Consider the following 18547-nt stretch of genomic DNA (forward strand, 5'->3'; position numbering starts at 1 on the left):
AAACTTTCAAGTAGCCATCCCTCAGCATCAATGGGCAAGCCTTATAATTTGCTTAAACTCAGAGCTACACAAATAGTTGACTTGGCTGCATGCAATGGAGCAATTTAATTGACCGTAAACAGCAGGGGAACTGGGAACAGTTCAGACAGCAGAGGATGGCATCCGCAGCAGGGATGTTGGTGGTTTGCATAGTGGCGGAAGAAGGGAAAGAGACAGAAAGTGTGGATATAAAAACGAAGGTGGAGAACAGTGAAATACAGAAGATGAGAGGTAAACAAAGAAAGGAGGGCAAACAGAGTATGGAGGTGAGAAGGAAAGATGGGAGAAAAAAGAGAGAAGCAGAAGAAGACAGATTGAGCCAAAGAAGGAAACAAGTAAAGAAACAGAAGAAAAAAGCCAGAGCAAAGGGTTAGGTGTCCTGGTTAGGGAGAGTCTCACTAAACGTAATTAACGGGACAGTGTCAGGATGGCAACGGGGCTAACTGCTACACCAATACGACATTCGGCTGTGTCTCCGTCTCAGCCCCCTGTTGATCCACACATCATTTCAACTGTCCTCATTTAAAATTCCACCGTTAACTATATCTACCCACAGACATATTCCTTCTCACCATGTATTTCTCTCTTCCCAACACAAGCCACCGTGCACACTCAGTCACATACATGCTGTGTCTCTCTGTAACGCTCCCCCTGTGTGTCACTCTCTTGTTGCGGAGGCCTAACGATAGCTGAAAGGAAAAGAAAATGCGATCCTCATTCCCTAAACAAACATCTCACACACGCCATTAGGCATTTATATATTTAGTTCTATCCAAATTATGCACAAGGGCATTACAAAACCTTTCAAATCAACTTTTACAGACATAAACACACAACATAGGAAGAAACAAACATCCTCCCTCCCTCCCTGCCTGCCTGGCTTACTTTAATTCAGCAAATTTCATTAGTGCGGACACACAGTGTTTTGTTTGCTGAGAAAGCATTTAATTTACTGCCCGTTAAACAGGGACATTAAGAATCGCATAGGTAACACTTTATAATAACTATTTAGAAAGATCTCTCGCATGCAAATACATGTATTTTCTTGTTCTGGAGGGCACATAAACGTTTCAGTTTAATGAAGAGGCAGGCAGGCAGGGAGGGGGCAGCGTCTCCAAAATAGGCTGGGGTTGCTCTTTTCATGATCTAAGCAGATTGACTTCAGCAAGCAGTTAAAACTCGACAGACAGGCAAGTTTGAAGGGAGAAAGAAAGCATCGTACGACAAATATACGTCAGTCAGTCAGTGAGCCAACTGACATGACTGACCGACATACACAGACACATAAATTGATTCACCCACAGCAGTGAAGAGGACTGTTCTTTCAATACCCTCCTGATTTCCGCATCTGCCTCATATGCTGGAGTGCCAGCATGAGAGCAAGAAGATACCCACACCTGCAAAAAACAAAAATATTTCAGTGTTCTATTACCACCTTCTGATCACAGCAGAAAATTTAGAATGTTACACAGAATCACAAAGCATACAGGCAGGCACAGTCCACCGACAGCCTGCTCAAATTATTTGCTGGGAATTAAAATGGGTCATTCTGCTTTTTCTGTTGTGTATACACATTCGCTTATTCAGACAAGGCTTTTGCTGAGTAGGCTTGTGACAGTGTGTCTCAATGTGGGCAATGGATAGAGGTACTATTTTTTTCTGCTGCAGCAGCCCCAGAGAACAGCATGTTTCAGCACGTTTTAAAAGTTTAAAGGTTTGTTTTCATCATTGCTCACTGCAGCCTTGTATTCAGAATTATTTCAGTGGGACAGTTGCTGGTGCTCAGACTGACATCACTAAGAGTAGGAGGCGTCAATACTCGAGTTCTGATTTGGTTTTTCCCGCAAGTAACGTCTCTAGGGCTACATCCTATCTGACTGCTACAGATAATTCCATTTTCTCTGTCAATCTTGTTAAAGACAGCAATAAAAATGCGGTATGATCATCTTTATGAAGCATCATCAAAAGGTTTCTGAATGCACAGTGGGGACAATTCAGACAGTCAATAAGTATGTCATTGTAAAGCTGCTGTTGGGTGTCCCACAGTCTGATCTTCCTATGGGAATGTTGCACAGTAACACATGTAAAGTCACTGTCATTAGGGAGTGTCAGCACACTAACGACTTTACCTGCTGCAGCCATATCTGACAAGGTGTGACAGCGGCGCCTGCGTAACTCCCACAATCTGACCTTAAATTACTTCTCCTGCAATGTTTTAAAGGGACTTGCAGCCTCTGGTCGTTGTCTTCCCATCGTCGTTATTGCACTTTTACATTGCTGTTTCGCCGACGTAACTATAGCGTTCATTTAAAGTAATTAAGTGGTTGTTGTGACATTTTTGCAAGCCCGCGATTAATAACTGAAAGTAGCGTGGAGTCAGACTGCCAAGGAAAAACACCATTCAGAGACAACAACAACAACGACTGGCGCAGCGCAGCAGCCGTCAACCGCAAAAGGAGATCAGAGACCATAATGTGCACCGTTCGAGCCAAACCAACACACACACACGCGATTCATCACGAGAGAACGGTGCAGCAAAACATGACAGAGACACCGTCTGAAATGAACATGGCTACAGCATGCACCGCTGAAAACCGGCTTTCTGATCCTTCTCTGTCTGCTGCGGCATGACTGTATATGACTGTATCTCCTATACATCTGTGCGTGCAACTGGCTGCTCTCTCTGTCTAACCAGGTTACACCGTGGCCGGATTATAATTTAATTCAAGGATAACTAGCTGACATGCAACTGCAAGTAACGATTGTTGCAGGAACAGTAGGTAGGCAAGAAAGTGCGACAAAATCAGTCTGAGCAGAATACAGAGTAGGATAGACAGGACGCATCCCCATTGAATGAATTACGGCGCGATTTCACACACTGAGGGTCTATTTCTGCAGTATCTGAACAGTGAGCCTTACCTTATGGTAAGGTCTTTCTGACTGCACGGTCCCGCTTGATAATCAGGGTGCGAGTTGCTTCCATAGAGAAAAGATGCAGCGCCGGATAATGTGTACTCCGATGTCAAACAGCCCAAAGCTGCCTGTGATCGCCGCTGTGCAGCTTCCGAGCTTCCTCCGTTTTCCAGTCACGCACACCTGAGCCTCTCTCCAAACACCTCTCTCCTTCAAAAGAGGTGGCTCTTTCCTCTGCTCCTCCTCTCCTCAGCCGCCCTCTCCCATCCTTCCCATCCAACCTCCCCTCTCTGCTACCCCAGTCTCCTCTCTGCCCCTCTCATGAATGCAAGCACCATTCCTCTCTAATCTTGCGCTCTCCACCTTCTCATTTCACCTCCACTCGTCCCTTCTCATCTCTCGGCTGTTACAACGCGGGGGCGCCTACGGGTCATTCAGTTTGACTCTGGAACATTTCACTCATTCTTGCCTTTTCCTCCTACCTACCTTATGTGGTGAAAATGGACACAAACTAAAAAAAAAATCCTCCAAGAACCGACATACTGCTAGACTGTAGGCTAAAAGACAGCCCGTTTCTCGAGGCTAATGGTGTTGAAGTTAGCCAATCCCTGATATTTGGAGCCACTACACTTGCCTATAAACTTTTTCATCTGTTTTCACATAAAATAATAACAGTAGTGTACTAAATCATTTGGTCTATCTTATTCTGGATTATAATTCCACTATTAGCCGAACAGCATAGTTAATGAGGCTAACAGCGCCACTGTGCGGACAATGGATAAATGTCTTGAAGTTAGCCAATCTCATACGAACCGTGGAGCGACTACATTTGCCTGTAAACTATTTTAGCGTTAGCTGTGTTCATATAAAACAAAGGATGCATTTGAAGTCATTTAGTTTAGCTTAACGGCTACTCTGGATAACATTTGGGTTCCTAGTATAAATCCCTGCAGCGGAAAACGGTTTAGCACTGACTGCTGTGTCTCCATTCGATCCCTAACTGAATTTTTCCCACCATAAACTTCAAATCGTCTTTTTAGTCAAATTTCAACCCACTTCATGTCATACTGGGAAAGACAGCTATGGCTCAGCTAAGTTTCAATCAATTCCATCCAGGGGGAACAAATCTCGCCAATCTCAGCCAATCAGAGCACAGGTTATTGTCATGTGGTATATTGTTTACGATTGAACAACTCAGAACAGCTTGCAAATGTAAATTACTGAATCCTATTTGCATTGTTTCGTGTTGTACACAATGCACACTAACAATAATAAATCACACAAGTTGAGAGGAAAAAAGAGCGAAATGCAACTAGCAAAAAGATTGTAAAACGAGGTTATACTCCGCAATCTAACTTCTCACATACACGCTTTATTCCATATCTTCATCTCTTTCTATCTGCTTATATCCTCTGTCCCTATTTCCTGGACTCAAAAGCATCCTTTAATTCCCCATTTAAAAATGGACACAGATCATTAAAATTGCACACATGCTGTATACTATCAGTAGCTCCTCTCAGCGCGTTATACCCTAATGGGTAGGATGAAGGTGGACCACTGCGTTTCTTTCTGCCTCGGGCATCAGAAGTGACACTGTGAGCTGGGGCAACGATGCAGTGAAGGGGATCGATAACATCTGAAGTTTCATTGCGGTCACAGTAAAGGGCCATTAACCTATACAGCGTCCACCTAAGAGACCAACTGAGATCAAATCGTTAAAGATAAAAAAATCAATACAGATTAATGGAAACGTCTTGCTTCCCTGCAAATGTCTCAGGCCATGTAACACGGACACTGGCAGGCTATTTAGACTTGTTTGTGTATTTTTTAACAGCAGTTCAACTTTTAATTGAGTTTTTATTTGTTTAATTAATAAGTATCCAGATTGTATTAATCTGTAAACAGCGCACTGAAATGGAAAAATACTGAAATGCTGTTCTCAACTCTGGGGAATTTGGAAATGGGACTTACTATAAAACAGCAGTTGCAAAAAGAACGACTCCAATGAAGGATCTTGCAGTTAAAGGAATTACAGGAGATTGGAAAAACAACATTATTTGGTGGCTCTCAGTGGACCCTTTTAAAAATGTTTTCTGTAAAGAGCTTTAAAGGGGGTTATCTGAGGAAGCGTCTCCTTATTGTAGTCCCTTTTTACAACGCGTCCCTTCCTCACTAACTCGAGTGGTTTAGAAAAAAATAAATGCATGAGGATTTTTCTTTCTGTAATCCGGACACCACTGGAGCTGCAGAGGAGAAGATGGAGTCACATGCGGGCCTACCTTTGCTTGCAGGGCAGGTGGATGTTCCTGGAGAACCACAGCATCCATCAGGGCATCATACTCACGGTGGTTGATCTACTTTTTCACTATGGCAACAAATGAACCCCCTCTCCTCTGCTTTCCTCTCCTCTCCTCTCTCTCTCTCTCGCTCTCTTTCCCATGTGCTCCAATGAGGAGGCTCCGTTCGCGTCACAGGTCATCCACCCTCTCTTTCTCTCCGTCTCTCTCCCTCTCTCTCGATATCACACCTACCTCCAAGATACCATCTGGAGATAGATAGTGATAGATAGAAGCCTGGGAACGATAAGAGATCGAGGAGGAGACCGGGCGATGGGATTGTGGGATAGAAGGGGGTTTAGAGACAAGGCTTGGATTAATTTGCCAGCCAAATGCATTTGGGATTAGTGGACCATTAAAAGAGCATAGACATACACAGTACACTCTCTCACTCACACACACACACACACACACACACACACACACACACACACACACACACACACACACACACACACACACACACACACAGAGAGAGCTACACACACACACAGACACACACAGAAAGAGCTACACACACACACACACACAGAGAGAGAGACACACACACAGAGAGAGAGACACACAGAGAGCTACACACACACACAGACACACACAGAAAGAGCTACACACAGACACACACACACACACACAGACACAGACACACACACACACACACACACACACACACACACACACACACACACACAGAGACACACAGAGAGCTACACACACACACACACACACACACACACAGACACACAGACAGACACACACACACACACACACACACACACACACACACACACACACACACACACACACACACACACACCACACACACAGAGAGAGACACACAGAGAGCTACACACACACACACACACAGACACACACAGACAGACACACAGACACACACACACACACACACACACACACAGAGCTACACACACACACACACAGCGTCTCTCGTGCAGGCTGGCTGGAGCTTTAGATGATTCAGTGATAGCCTCACTAACCCTGACCTCTGTCTCACGCGTCCTCTTCACATTTCTGAGCTGGTTTTGACATGAGCAAATGGCCCGACAGGAAAACATAAGCGTTCACATGCAAAAACAAACAGACTCTCACACAAATTTGTAAATGTGTTAGTGGGTGTTTGAGGTTTCTAAGAGCAATAACAAAAAGAAAGGACATGACAACCGCCCCTGTGTGTGGCAAACACTGGACATGATAAACAAACAAGCCATAGCTTCTATGCACAACTAAAGTGACTGCAATATCACTAAAGTGTCTCAAAGTCAAATAATCTTTAGGTGTTGTTCTGTTTTTAAAGGCCCCATATTGTGGCCCTTTTACATTAACAAGTTAATGTAAATCTTACATATTCTACATAGTTCAAGTTTCAGCTCAAAATATTGCCCGTATCATTAATTAAACCATGCCAATATTATTCTAGGTTCCAGCCCTGTTCCAAATGGACTATTTCAGTGTCTGTTTGTGTTTAAATCTGACTCAGTTGCAGCCGTGAAGACTGCAAACTTGATCATTTTATTCACTGATACGTTTTCGAATAGAAAGGGGGAAAAAGGGGGTGGTCTTTTTTATATAGGGTTAGGCGTGGCATGACTAGGCTAGACATACTGGGGCCACGAAATTATGTGGAAAAATATAAAAAAGTGGATTTTCTATATTTCTAGCCCCAATGGGTAAAGAAAGGTACCTAATTTTACGTATGTTCGTACGTACAAAAGTAGAACCCTAATGCAACAAAAGTGAAAGCCTGTGACTACTGCAAACAAATGCAACAGGGCTTCATGTGAAAGGAAACTGTCTGAAATCTAATTGTGAGACTTTAGTTGCAACCGTGTTGACAAGAAGAGCCACTTGTAATAGAATTCACAGTGAGTGTCCTTGAAAAAATTACATAATGTACACTGTGCTATTTACAAAGCTGTGTACTGAAAACTAAATGGATGCGTGCCGTGTGTATTTACAAAGCTGTAGGACGCTACATGAAGACCTCCTTTGTAAATAGTGTCAAATAAGAAAACCTTGCTCAAGCAAAAAGAATCCTAGATTAAGGTTTGCCATGAAACATCACTAATCCTAATAAATGTTGACAGAACACACTTTGGTCGGATGAAAGCAAAATAAATTAGTGTAGATCAGAAGGTGGTCCAGTAGGTGTGATGAGGATCTGGCATACCACAAGTGCCAACTGTGAAACATGGAGGTGGGAGTCTGCAGTTGTTGATGTGGGCCAGCATGTGTGCAAAAGGTGTTGGGGAGATGACATTTATAGAAGGCACTATGAATGCAGGTTTGCATACTCGTCGAATACTGAATGAAGCAATAAAAATGGCTCCCAGTGTCAAGCAGCTTATCAGGTGGGGAATTTTACAACATGCATGACAATGATTCCAAACACACCGCAACAACCGCACAAGAGTTTTGAAAGAAGTGGAAAAAGAAGAGAAGACTAGGACCTGACTTGAATGCAGCTGAATGCAGCACTTTCAGAATGCCTTGAGAGTGTTTTAAAGTGGAAGAGCCAGAACAGCAAAGTCACTGCAGGCAGGAAAGAATAGCTGAAAAGAATCATCTGTGAAAACATCTCTCTACAGATTTGTGCAAGACTGGTGTCATCCCTGCAGAGAGATCAAATCAGGCTTTAAAAATAATGCTGGAGAAGCAAACTATTAACAAATAAAACAATGGAGGCTGGATTCAACCTTTTGTTGACCTTTAATTTTGCCTTAAAGCTTCAAACACACAGTATTTGACTAAAAACAAATACAAGTGCATGGGCAGGATATGAATCATTTTACATTTCAGTGATATGGGCCACAAAGGTAATTGTGTTTTTTTTGCATGTAGCTTCCATTTGTGTGTAAAGTTCATTCATTAGCATCACAATCAGGTTGCTACAAAAATGGTGAATTTATGACTGATTTTCAATATTCACATCTTGCGGTGTTTTCTCTCCTTCATTCAGATTATGTCATGTATTTAATCTGGAAACTGGTGACTATAAGAACAGAAAAGGAAATACACACAGCATTATGGACAATCACTTGAATGCACCCTTTTAACTGATAGCAAATACCACAATTATTTACTAAATTATTGTTCCAAATTGAGGCAAACAAACTGGTGTGTCTCAGATGGGACAGCTTTTTAAACATACTTGGTCTTAAAATGCTCATTTTGGAGCATAAACCCTCATCTTTTTGTATGTCCCAGATTTAGGCTTAAATCAACACTTATTATGATATTAGAGGTTAGATCAGACCTCACAGATCCTGGCAAGAATTTTCTCGATTGCTCTCTCTGACATCCACAATGCATACAAATTTAACACAAATTTGTTGTCACATCACATCATGTCTTTGATTTTCTAAACAGAGGTGTTTAGGACAGACGAAATGCCAGAACAATCTGAGGTCACATTTCCATGGCAACCCTTCACAGTTGTAGTTAAACAGAAAATCAGCAAGCAGCCAATGAATCAGCTCAAACTGTGTCGTTTGATGCTGGTCAATATCTCTGCCTCACACACACACACACACACACACACACACACACACACACACACACACACACACACACACACACACACACACATTCAAATAATTAACGAGGGACACTTGAAACTTGATTGATGCAAGTTTGGATCAATAAGTGAATTAATTTAGATGTAACTGAAACTAATCGATGACGTGTGTTAGAGTGAAGTGAGTACTGAACTGAACGATGTGATAGGAGAAAATCCTCCATTTAACACGTTGTATGTGCATGCATGATCTGACACTGAAGCTGTTAAGCAGAGTTTACCGCTGAGTGATTCACATAGCAACAGGTCCCCTGGTTGGAAGAAAATAAGATTATACAACAGTCGCTACAGGAAAGAACATCCCATGAAACATACCTCTCTGTCTGTGTACGAGTGTTTGTGTAATCGCTGCTGCGTACGAGTGAGCATCACATGCACGTAACATCCATAGGGTAAAATTGTCTTTTTTACCACACTCCTCCGCAAATCACAAGCACAACAGACTCAGTGTCACAGTCGGCAAATCAAGTATTCAATGGCATTTCAAAATAACAGTGGATATCCATGGTTGCCATAGACACATAGCTGATTTACAGGGTTGTCACTTGTCTGTGAAAGAAAAAAAAAGAAAATAGAGGCAAAAAAGAAACGAGGACGTCGGTTATAAAACATTCACGCTCATGTAATGTGATCGTTGCTCCACTGACCAAATGATAAATCATCAAATTTTGATGCCGGTTAATTATTTTAAATTAACTGAACATCAAGTTTATGCTAAAAAAAAAAAGCACACTGGGGTTAGTGGGGGTTAGTTACTGGACCTAATGGCTTGATATCATCAAACATATTGTTTTTTAAAACATTATGTCTTCAACAGATCTGTTCACCTAGTATGCAAATTGACTGCAAAAATATTTAAATGAGTTGAGCCAATAAGTCACCCCTCTGCAAGAAAACAATAATTGGAATGTTTCAGGGTTAATGCGCCAAGCCTACTGAAAGAGATGTGGATTTTGTATGCAATATATGTATGCGCTGTTTACAAATTTTATGCAGAGAAATGCAAATTCAAAGTTTAAAGAGAGAGTGTGTCCTCAAATCCACAGGCAGGCTGTTCCAGAGTCTGGGTGCATACAAACTAAAAGCAGCCTCGATGTCGATGTAAACTGTCAGCACAGGTTGACGACAAGCTGTCACAGTGTCTCCGGGTGCCGGGACGCTCTGATAACAGGGATAGCACACAGACAGGCTGGGGAGGCTGCAGAAATGTATTACTTTCACCCTGCAGAAATGAAATAAGAGAATGTGCAAATTCCTGGTAAAAAAAATAAAGTCATTGTTAAAGTGGAAAATATCCAGTGGTGGAAGAAATTCTCAAAACCTTTACTTGAGTGAGCATAGATTTCATCCTTGGAAATGTAATAATATTCCTGAGAGACTTAGTAACACAAAGTACTTGGCAAGTATTAACAGCAAAATGTAGTTCAAGTAAGTAGTGTGTTGATCTCTGACTGATTCAGTATTGATCATCTGCTGATAGCAGAACAAAAAACATTTTTGTTGTAGCTGCTAGTTAGAACAACTTCATTTATTGTTTTTAATATCTTAGTGCTGAAGATTTTTCATTTGTGTTAATTAGTTACCAAAATTAATTGATTGATAAAAATGTCTAAAAGTGATCTGAATATATTAAGTTCTCTATTACTGAAGAAAGGGAAAATTTTCAGTCTCAGCTGGTGAATTTGCTTTAAAAAAAAATCATTCCATTATTGATTATCAAAATAGCTCCAAATTAATTTACTGCCTAGCAACTAATAAACTATAGCCTGATTGTTTCAGCTCTACTCATCTGTTTCCCTCCTTCATTTTCCGGATGATGATGATGAGGAGTGTAAGGTCAAAGGTCAAGAGGTCACACCCTCTGACACACACACACACACACACACACACACACACACACACACACACACACACACACACACACACACACACACACACACGCACAGTTACAGCAACACTCCTCTTAGTCCTATCACAGATAGATTTTTCATGAATGAAATGAAAATGAAACTTATGGAGAGCTCTAAGATTGGACTGAAAAGTAAGGTTCTGATTTTCTTGTCGATTTTAATTTTTTGGGAACTATAAATGAATTATCTCCCCGGGCAACAAGGTGCAAATGATGTCTCTGCTCGGTCAGGCAGTTCCGTCTTTCATCTGTGTGGGTCAGCGGGTTGGATTTTAATAGGCACGAGGTTGCTGAAATGAAAAAAGTCAAATAACCGTAAGAAACACTTCCAGCTGGTGAAATCAGCAGCGCCGGTCTGCCTCCTCTCTCATTACAACTGATGAAGAGGAGTCTGGCTGCATGTAGTAACCTGCTGTGATCATCACCAACCCTGCTGAAGGCTTCTGATTCAGGGCTCACACTGCCCTCTTGTGTCTGGTGGAGACAGAAAAAGTTTCTGGAGACAGAAGAAGTTTCTGTCTCCAGAAGTTTCATTAGAAAGTCTCAGTTGTTCCTTGATGTCACGTGGTTGCTGAAATATTCAGGAGTTACTGGGGTGAACTGCTGTAACTTGACAGCATTGCGGGAGGTGAAATTCTTACAAAGTTCAGAAGGAAATGTCTCTGTTCTCAAACACACACACATGCATCTGTGTGAGTCTCTCTCTCTCAGGACGGGACGCCCCGAGGACGGGTTTATCCTGTGGTGGTCATTCCTGTGCGCTCCACTGAGCTCCTGCAGGGAGATAAGCTGCATCCCGTGCCTGGCTACAGCAGCTTGTGATCAGATGATTTTCTGCCCTGAGAACGACTGTACTAGTCTGCAGAACACAGCCAGAAAAATCTCTCCCAGTCTGTCCTCCTCCTAGTTTCCACATGGTGTGTTTTGTGCTGGATGATCACGATTCAGTCAAAAAAATATTTTGTAGCTTCTTAGAAGCCCAATACGCTTATTCTACTCACCAATGCCAGCTCGTTATTAAATTTAAAAAATAAAAATCTTTCAACACAATCTCCAGGATTTGATAAATTAATGTGGCCATATTTAACCCTCGGTTTATAAATTATATTTTAATAAATTACCACTGCTGTTAATAGCAGATCTGAATATGGCTACAGAATAATGCAGCAGTTACAGATGAACACACATGAAAAACAACACAGCATGGAATTGGTCTTCTTTTCTGAAAACTCGCATTTCTGTTGCTGGGGTTAGAAAAGACGTTTAATGTATGTTTTTGAACACAATACAATTTGTATTCAAAAAGTTTGACAAGTTCCAATGATGCCAATCTTCCACACACTAGTCAAGTGTGACTTTGAAGGACCGTGATCAGACGGTGTGACCACTACAGACCAGAGACTATGAAAGGCTTGGTGGTTGTGGTAGCATGGCTGTTTCATGACGTCCGTTCTGTTGTAGAGATGCCTTGGAACAACAAATACTTACTCCTGTACGTTTAAAAAAAATGGACAGTATTTAATAAAATATCGCATGCTTTATATTTTTGTTTGACATACATTTAAGCACTGAATCCTAAATAAGATTATTCCAAAGTACTGTGATGTTGTACTCATTGTAGTGGGTTATAATTTCAACAAAAGTGTCTCTGCCTATTTCTTTAGCAGCATTGTTTTCACTGCATCTGTGTCTATCTCTTTCAACACACACACACACACACACACACACACACAAAAAGCAAAACAACTCAGTCCCTCATTCAATGTATGTTTTCTCTTCACCAGTGACACAAAGCATTTTTTATGGTTCTGTCTGAATGAATTGCTATTTTCATTCCTAATAATACTGCTGTGGAATGGAATAACAAGAGCCTGCCACTGCCTGTTTTCATTCCTGTGGCATGAAATTAGTTTATTAGCATACAGAGCATGTAAACTCACATATTACTGCAAATGTTGACAGAGATATTTTGTCCATTTATTTTTTTAATTGATTTACAATTGATTTCTATAAGTCTCAACTTTAAGCATATGCTACAACCAGATCTTAATAGTGTTCTTTCTAGCTCTGTTTAGGCTGACGACATTACCTCTTTGCGAGTTAAGCTTTTTGGAGCTTTAGTATTCACACACTGTGCTGCGGCATAATGCAATTTTTATTATGAAATGATAAAATATGAACATTGTCTTCAACACTGCAGCTCTGTCTGCCACATCAGCGTGACAGTTTAACAGTTTTTTTTCAGATTCAGAAAACTTTGTTTGTCCCCAGGGGGAGCATTTGAAAAGGCACCTAGAGCAGGCAGTGCAACAATGAAGAGATAATAAACAAATAGGGATAATATATATATACACAAATATATACATACATACATACATACAGATACAAATGTGTTTTTTCACCATCACAAAGGAGGTCAGTGTCAGTGTAGAGCCCTTGCACTATTTCACAATCTGGGAACTGCGTTACTTTACTCAATGTTTTCTGCTTCCCCGTCATAGATAAAATTATGTGACAATGATAATGATTTGTGATTGATTGATTTCTTAATGATTTCTTCACCCTGGTAATTCAGTTTAAAATAAGCTTTTAGCCAACATTAGAAATACCAGGGGCTTGTTTCACGAAGCAGGTTCAAGAAACTGAGTTTAATCCTCATCTCAATTGTTGCCTTTTCATTTGCTTTTCTCTCTCTCTCTCCTTATGTCACATCACCGTCCACAACGTGCATCCCATCCTAACCCTAACCGTGCATCCATCCCATCCCCATCATGAAGGTACATTTCACCCTCATCGACGTACATGTCCTCCTCCTCATGCACATATATTTCATCCTCATGCATGTAGATCGCATTCACTTCATCACCATCACCGTAGATTCCATTCACTTGACCAGCGTCGATCTCACCCTCCTCATCAGTGTAGATCACCTCCACACCAAAGATCATCACCTCCTCGTCACTTGACATCTGTTAAAGAGATACAATAAAAAAACATGCATAAACAATTACCTATGTATTATAATAATTGCCAGAGTCAGACAAGCGTTGTTGTTGTTGTTGTTGCTGCCATAGAAATACAGACTAAAAAACAGTCTTGTATCATTTTAAAAGCAAAAACAGCTTGAAATAGAGACTACGAAGCAGTCTGGTTTCATTATAAGAGCAAAAATAGCTTGAAATACAAACTACAAAGCAGTCTTGTTTCATTATAAGAGCAAAATAGCTTATAATACAGACTAAAAAGCAGTCTTGTTGTATTATAGAAGCAAAAATAGCTTGAAATACACCCAGCAGATATCTCAACTCTTTTGACTTCCATCTTGATACAACTTCACTGGAGAAAAAAATTTGTATTAAGAACACCTGCCTATAAGGTAGAACTTTCAGTTTATTTAATGGAATTTTTCACTCCGACATGTAAACATCTCTAAAGATAATGAAACCGTGTAACAGAACTTTTGCAAAGCGCGGTATATATTATATGTATTCTTTTGTCTAAATGCTAAACATCAGAAAGCTAGTGTCTGGTGCATTTTTGCACTAGCCAGCAGCCTTATGTAAAACTATAAATGAGCGTTGGCTAACTAAGCTAGCTTAGGGTTAGGGTTACCTGTTCTTACAACAGAGTAGTGACGTGATTTGAGGTGTCCGTCTCCATGGCAACACCGAACGTTGCAGGAGTGTCAGTTGGTAGACAGCGGCGGCGGGAACAACAAAGATCTACAGCGGGCTACTTTTCGTTATAAAAATTAGAAAGTTTTTGGTGGAAACGGGTGAAACCAGCGGCAGCGGGGAGCAGCAGCAGCAGCAGCGGTGGCAGCAGCAGGAGGAGGAGCAGCGGTGGCGGTGGCGGGAGCAGCAGCTGGAGCGGCGCCGGCGACGTCCTTCTGCCGAGACCGGCAACGGCAGCGCCAGAGATCGTCCCAGCAGTCGGCCCTCCACCAGCGGCAGTAGGACGTCGGGTTAGGGTTAGGGTTAGGGACAAAGGGATTGGCCCTGTTCCCTCCCAAGTAGGGACCAGGGAATGCACGGGCCATCCCTCCAGTCCTTCTCCCATTCCCATCCCCATCATGATGACCCCAGTGGGGTTGGGGTTCATAATAAGGCCGTGGTTGGGGGCGTCGTCCCCTACCACGGCGTACAACAGTCCACTCTCCCTCCATCATGGAGTGGGAGTGGACAAGATCTATAATTTTTTAACTAAAACTAAAAAGAAAATGAATTAAAATAATAAACAAATGAAATGTCTTAATTAAATTAAATTGTCTTTAAAAAGACAGTTGTAAAAATCAAAATGTGGAAAAACTCCCTTTAAAATTAATTAAATCAAATGAAAAAGTGCCATGCTACGACGTTTCGACCCGGCTGGGTCTTCTTCAGGTGTAGGGCACTGAAAATAAAGAGCTGCTTAAGACTGGCTGGAGAGATGTTGACTCGTCGAAGGCCAGAGCAAGAATGAGCTGTGCTCTGTGGTGGTCCTTTTATAGAGGAGCAAGCCACACCCCCTTAAAATAAAAAGACGATGGAAATTTACTTTACCGTTTTCAATGAATTAGATATTTAACAAACCCAGTATATTTTAAAGCAATAGATATAGCATTTTAAAGGTAAGAAAATTATTTTAATGTGTTTTAATAGTAATATATGTTTCTAATATGAATTTAAAGAGAATTGACTGTAGTATATTTATGTTAAAGAAATTTACTGTGAATATAAATGTATTTATGAATTTTAACTTAGTTTTAATTGTGATGAAATTGTGTTAATGAATTTAAACTTGTTTTAAGTCATGAAATAAATATATTTATGAATTTTAAATTGTGTAAATTTGTTTATGAATTGTTAATGTGATTTTAATTTTGAATTATACATGTTTATGAATTGTCATTGTGTTCAATATTTTATTGTTAACTGGGTTGTTAGATTAGGGTTAGAAATATGAAATTGGGGTTGGGGTTAGGGTCAGGGTTAGGGTTAGGACGAGGGAAGCTTCCCCTCCCTAGGGAGAAGGATGGTGCACGGTCCATCCACCCATTGCCAACCTCGGGACCCCAGTCCCAATCCTGTGGACGGGTGCGTGGGCGTTTCCTGCCCCGCCTTACCACCGTCCATCCATCCATTTTAATTGCTGTCTATTTATTTTTTCCTATAATAGAACAGCAAACAACTAAAAACGCTTTCAAATAGAAAGGTAAACCAAAAAAGAAAATTCTTGTGTTGTAAATTGAAAAATAAAATTCCAAAGAGTTTTAAATAAAATAAACCAATAAACTAAGGAAGGTGTGCTGTCAAACAAAAGAAATCACGACGTTTCGACCGTAAACGGTCTTCTTCAGGTGAAAAAAGCACACGAAAAACTTGAAGTTGGCTCTCTGAGGTAAAAGAGGTGCGTACTCATCAGAGGTCAGCTTCGAAATGAGCTTTCTGCAGCAGTTTTTAGTTTTTGTATTTTCAATCGTCTTTTTTAATTTTCAATCGTCTTTTATATTTTCAGTCGTCTTTTTAGTTTTCAATCGTCTTTTAACTGAATTTGTATTCCCATTGTTTTAAAGCATCCCTATTCCTATGAATTCCCCTTTTAACCAATTTTAACCTCCAAAAAATTCCCATAACCCTTTTTAACATGAATTAAGTATTAATATATAATTTTTAACCCTTTCTTTGCCAAATGAAATAATATCATAGTTTTTAACCCTATTTATAAAAATCCAATCATTTTTAACCCTTGTCTTGTCAAATTAAATTAATTTTTTAGTATAGTCTTGACCCTATTTATATTTTTTAGAAAATCCAATATTTATATTTTTAGAAAATCCAATATTTATATTTTTAGAAAATCCAATATTTATTCAAATTGTTACTTTATAAATGTTTTTAACAGAGTGTGTTAGGGTTAGGGCCAAGATGAGGGTTGGGGTTAGGGTTAGTAAGGGTTGGGGTTAGGGCTTGGGGAAAGGGTCAGGGTCAGGGTCAGGGTCAGGGTTAGGATGGGGAAATGCCCCCCTCCCCTCTGCAGGGGAGAAGGATGGTGCGCGGTCCTCCCAACCACGGTAATCCCCATCACCTCGACCCCACTGTGGCTGGCGGATGCGCTGGCGCCCTCTGCCACGGCGCACTAGCGTCCAGCCATCATCCATGTTGTTGTTTTTATTTTTTTGTTTTGATTTTTCAAAGTAAAAAATGTTTTTGAAAAGAAAAACCAAACAACCAAGGGCGCTTATCAATATGATCAGGATAAACCAGATAAAATGAGAAACAAAACTTGTCTTTGTAAATAAAAATGAAATAAAACAAACAACTAAAGGCGCTTTTCAAATATGAAAAGGATAAAACCCCATAAAAAAATAAAAACTTGTTTTTTGTAAAAGAAAAATTAATTTAGAATAAATCAAACAATAAACAAAGGAAGTGTGTGCTGTAAACGACGTTTCGACCCTACTCTGGGTCTTCTTCAGGTCAATAGCACACCAAAAAAGTAAAGGTTGGCTCTCTGAAGTAAAAGAGATGTTGTCTCATCAGAGGTCAGCTCTCGAATGAGCTCTCTACAGCTGCTTTTTATATTTCAATCGTCTTTTTTGTATTTTCAATCGTCTTTTTAATTTTCGATCGCCTTTTATATTTTCAATCGTCTTTTTTAGTTTTTCAAGGATTTAACCATTTAAACCCCTCCAAATTGCTATGAATTGCCCTTTTAACCCATTATTAACCTCAGGAAAATTCCCATCACCTTTTAACATGAATTAAAATATTAATATATAATTTTTTAACCATTGTCTTGTCAAATGAAATGACTATTGTAATTTTAAGCATTTTTATAGAAATATATCCATTTTTAACCCTAATATTGCCAGAATAAATTATTTTTAACATTTTTAGCCCAATTAATAGTTTTTATAGCCCTTTCCTAGCCAATGAAATTCTTTTTATCCAACCCATATGAAATATAATTTTTAAACATTTTAATAAAGTGTAATATGAACTCCAATTTATTAATTTACAATGTGTTTATCAAAATGAAGTTAGGGTTAGGTTCCAAATAAGGGTTAGGGTTAGTTAGGGTCAGGGTCAGGTGAGGGGAAAAGATCAGCCCCCTTCTGAGAAGGGGACCGGGAATGCACTGTCCATCCTCTGTTGAGGACCACCGCCAGGGACTTTTACAGGTAAGTATTTACTTTATATATGCATCACTTTGCTTTTCCAATTGTTGATTTTGTTTGTTCTCTCCACAGGTTTTCCCACAGGTTCCGGATCCAGGTAAGTACAGGTAGGTATGAACTTGTTTTTAAACTGTATTTAGCTTTTTAAACTGTTTTTAAACTGTATTTAGCTTTAACTCTCTTCTACTGGGGACTCCTATTTGGTCTACCCTTCTTCTAATGGGGACTCCTATTTGGGTCTACCCTTTTACTGTGTTTCAAACCTTTTAACCTGTTTAGTTTTTTTAGATGTGGTTCCACCTGTTTTTAGGCCCAATTTTAGCTATTTATTATCCCTTATTTGGGTTTTTATGCTGGTTTCGCCTTTGTTATATATGTAATAAAAATCATAAGTATAAACCAACCCATCCCTGTGTGCCACTTTGTCCTTGAATTATTTCTATTGTTCTGGGGACTCCTATTTGGGTCTACCCTCCTTACTCTTGGGGACTCCTATTTGGGTCTACCCTCTTCATTTCTTTGGGGACTCCTATTTGGTCTACCCTTCTCTGCTGAGTTTAAAGTGTGCAACCGGCGACGTTTCGACCTCGATTTGGGTC

General features: G+C 40.3%; 1 protein-coding gene across 8 annotated transcripts in view; it reads right to left on the minus strand.

The window, feature by feature from the left end:
• The window catches only part of grm5b (glutamate receptor, metabotropic 5b), an 81627-nt gene extending 76154 nt beyond the window's left edge, over window positions 1-5473 (minus strand). Inside the window, exons 1-3 of one of the 8 annotated variants that reach the window (XM_051958369.1) lie at window positions 5232-5473; window positions 1342-1436; window positions 612-728 (exon numbers count right to left, since the gene is read on the minus strand). The gene's annotated coding sequence lies outside the window, so the exon portion shown is untranslated. Of the gene's footprint in view, window positions 1-611; window positions 729-1337; window positions 1437-2958; window positions 3450-5231 lie in introns of those variants that run through there. The other 7 variants (XM_051958371.1, XM_051958367.1, XM_051958370.1 and 4 more) reach the window with 7 other exon arrangements.
• Between the last annotated feature and the right edge of the window lie 13074 nt (window positions 5474-18547).

The sequence above is a fragment of the Acanthochromis polyacanthus genome, chromosome 13 (genome assembly GCF_021347895.1).
Source record: "Acanthochromis polyacanthus isolate Apoly-LR-REF ecotype Palm Island chromosome 13, KAUST_Apoly_ChrSc, whole genome shotgun sequence".
Taxonomy (NCBI): Eukaryota; Metazoa; Chordata; class Actinopteri; family Pomacentridae; genus Acanthochromis; species Acanthochromis polyacanthus.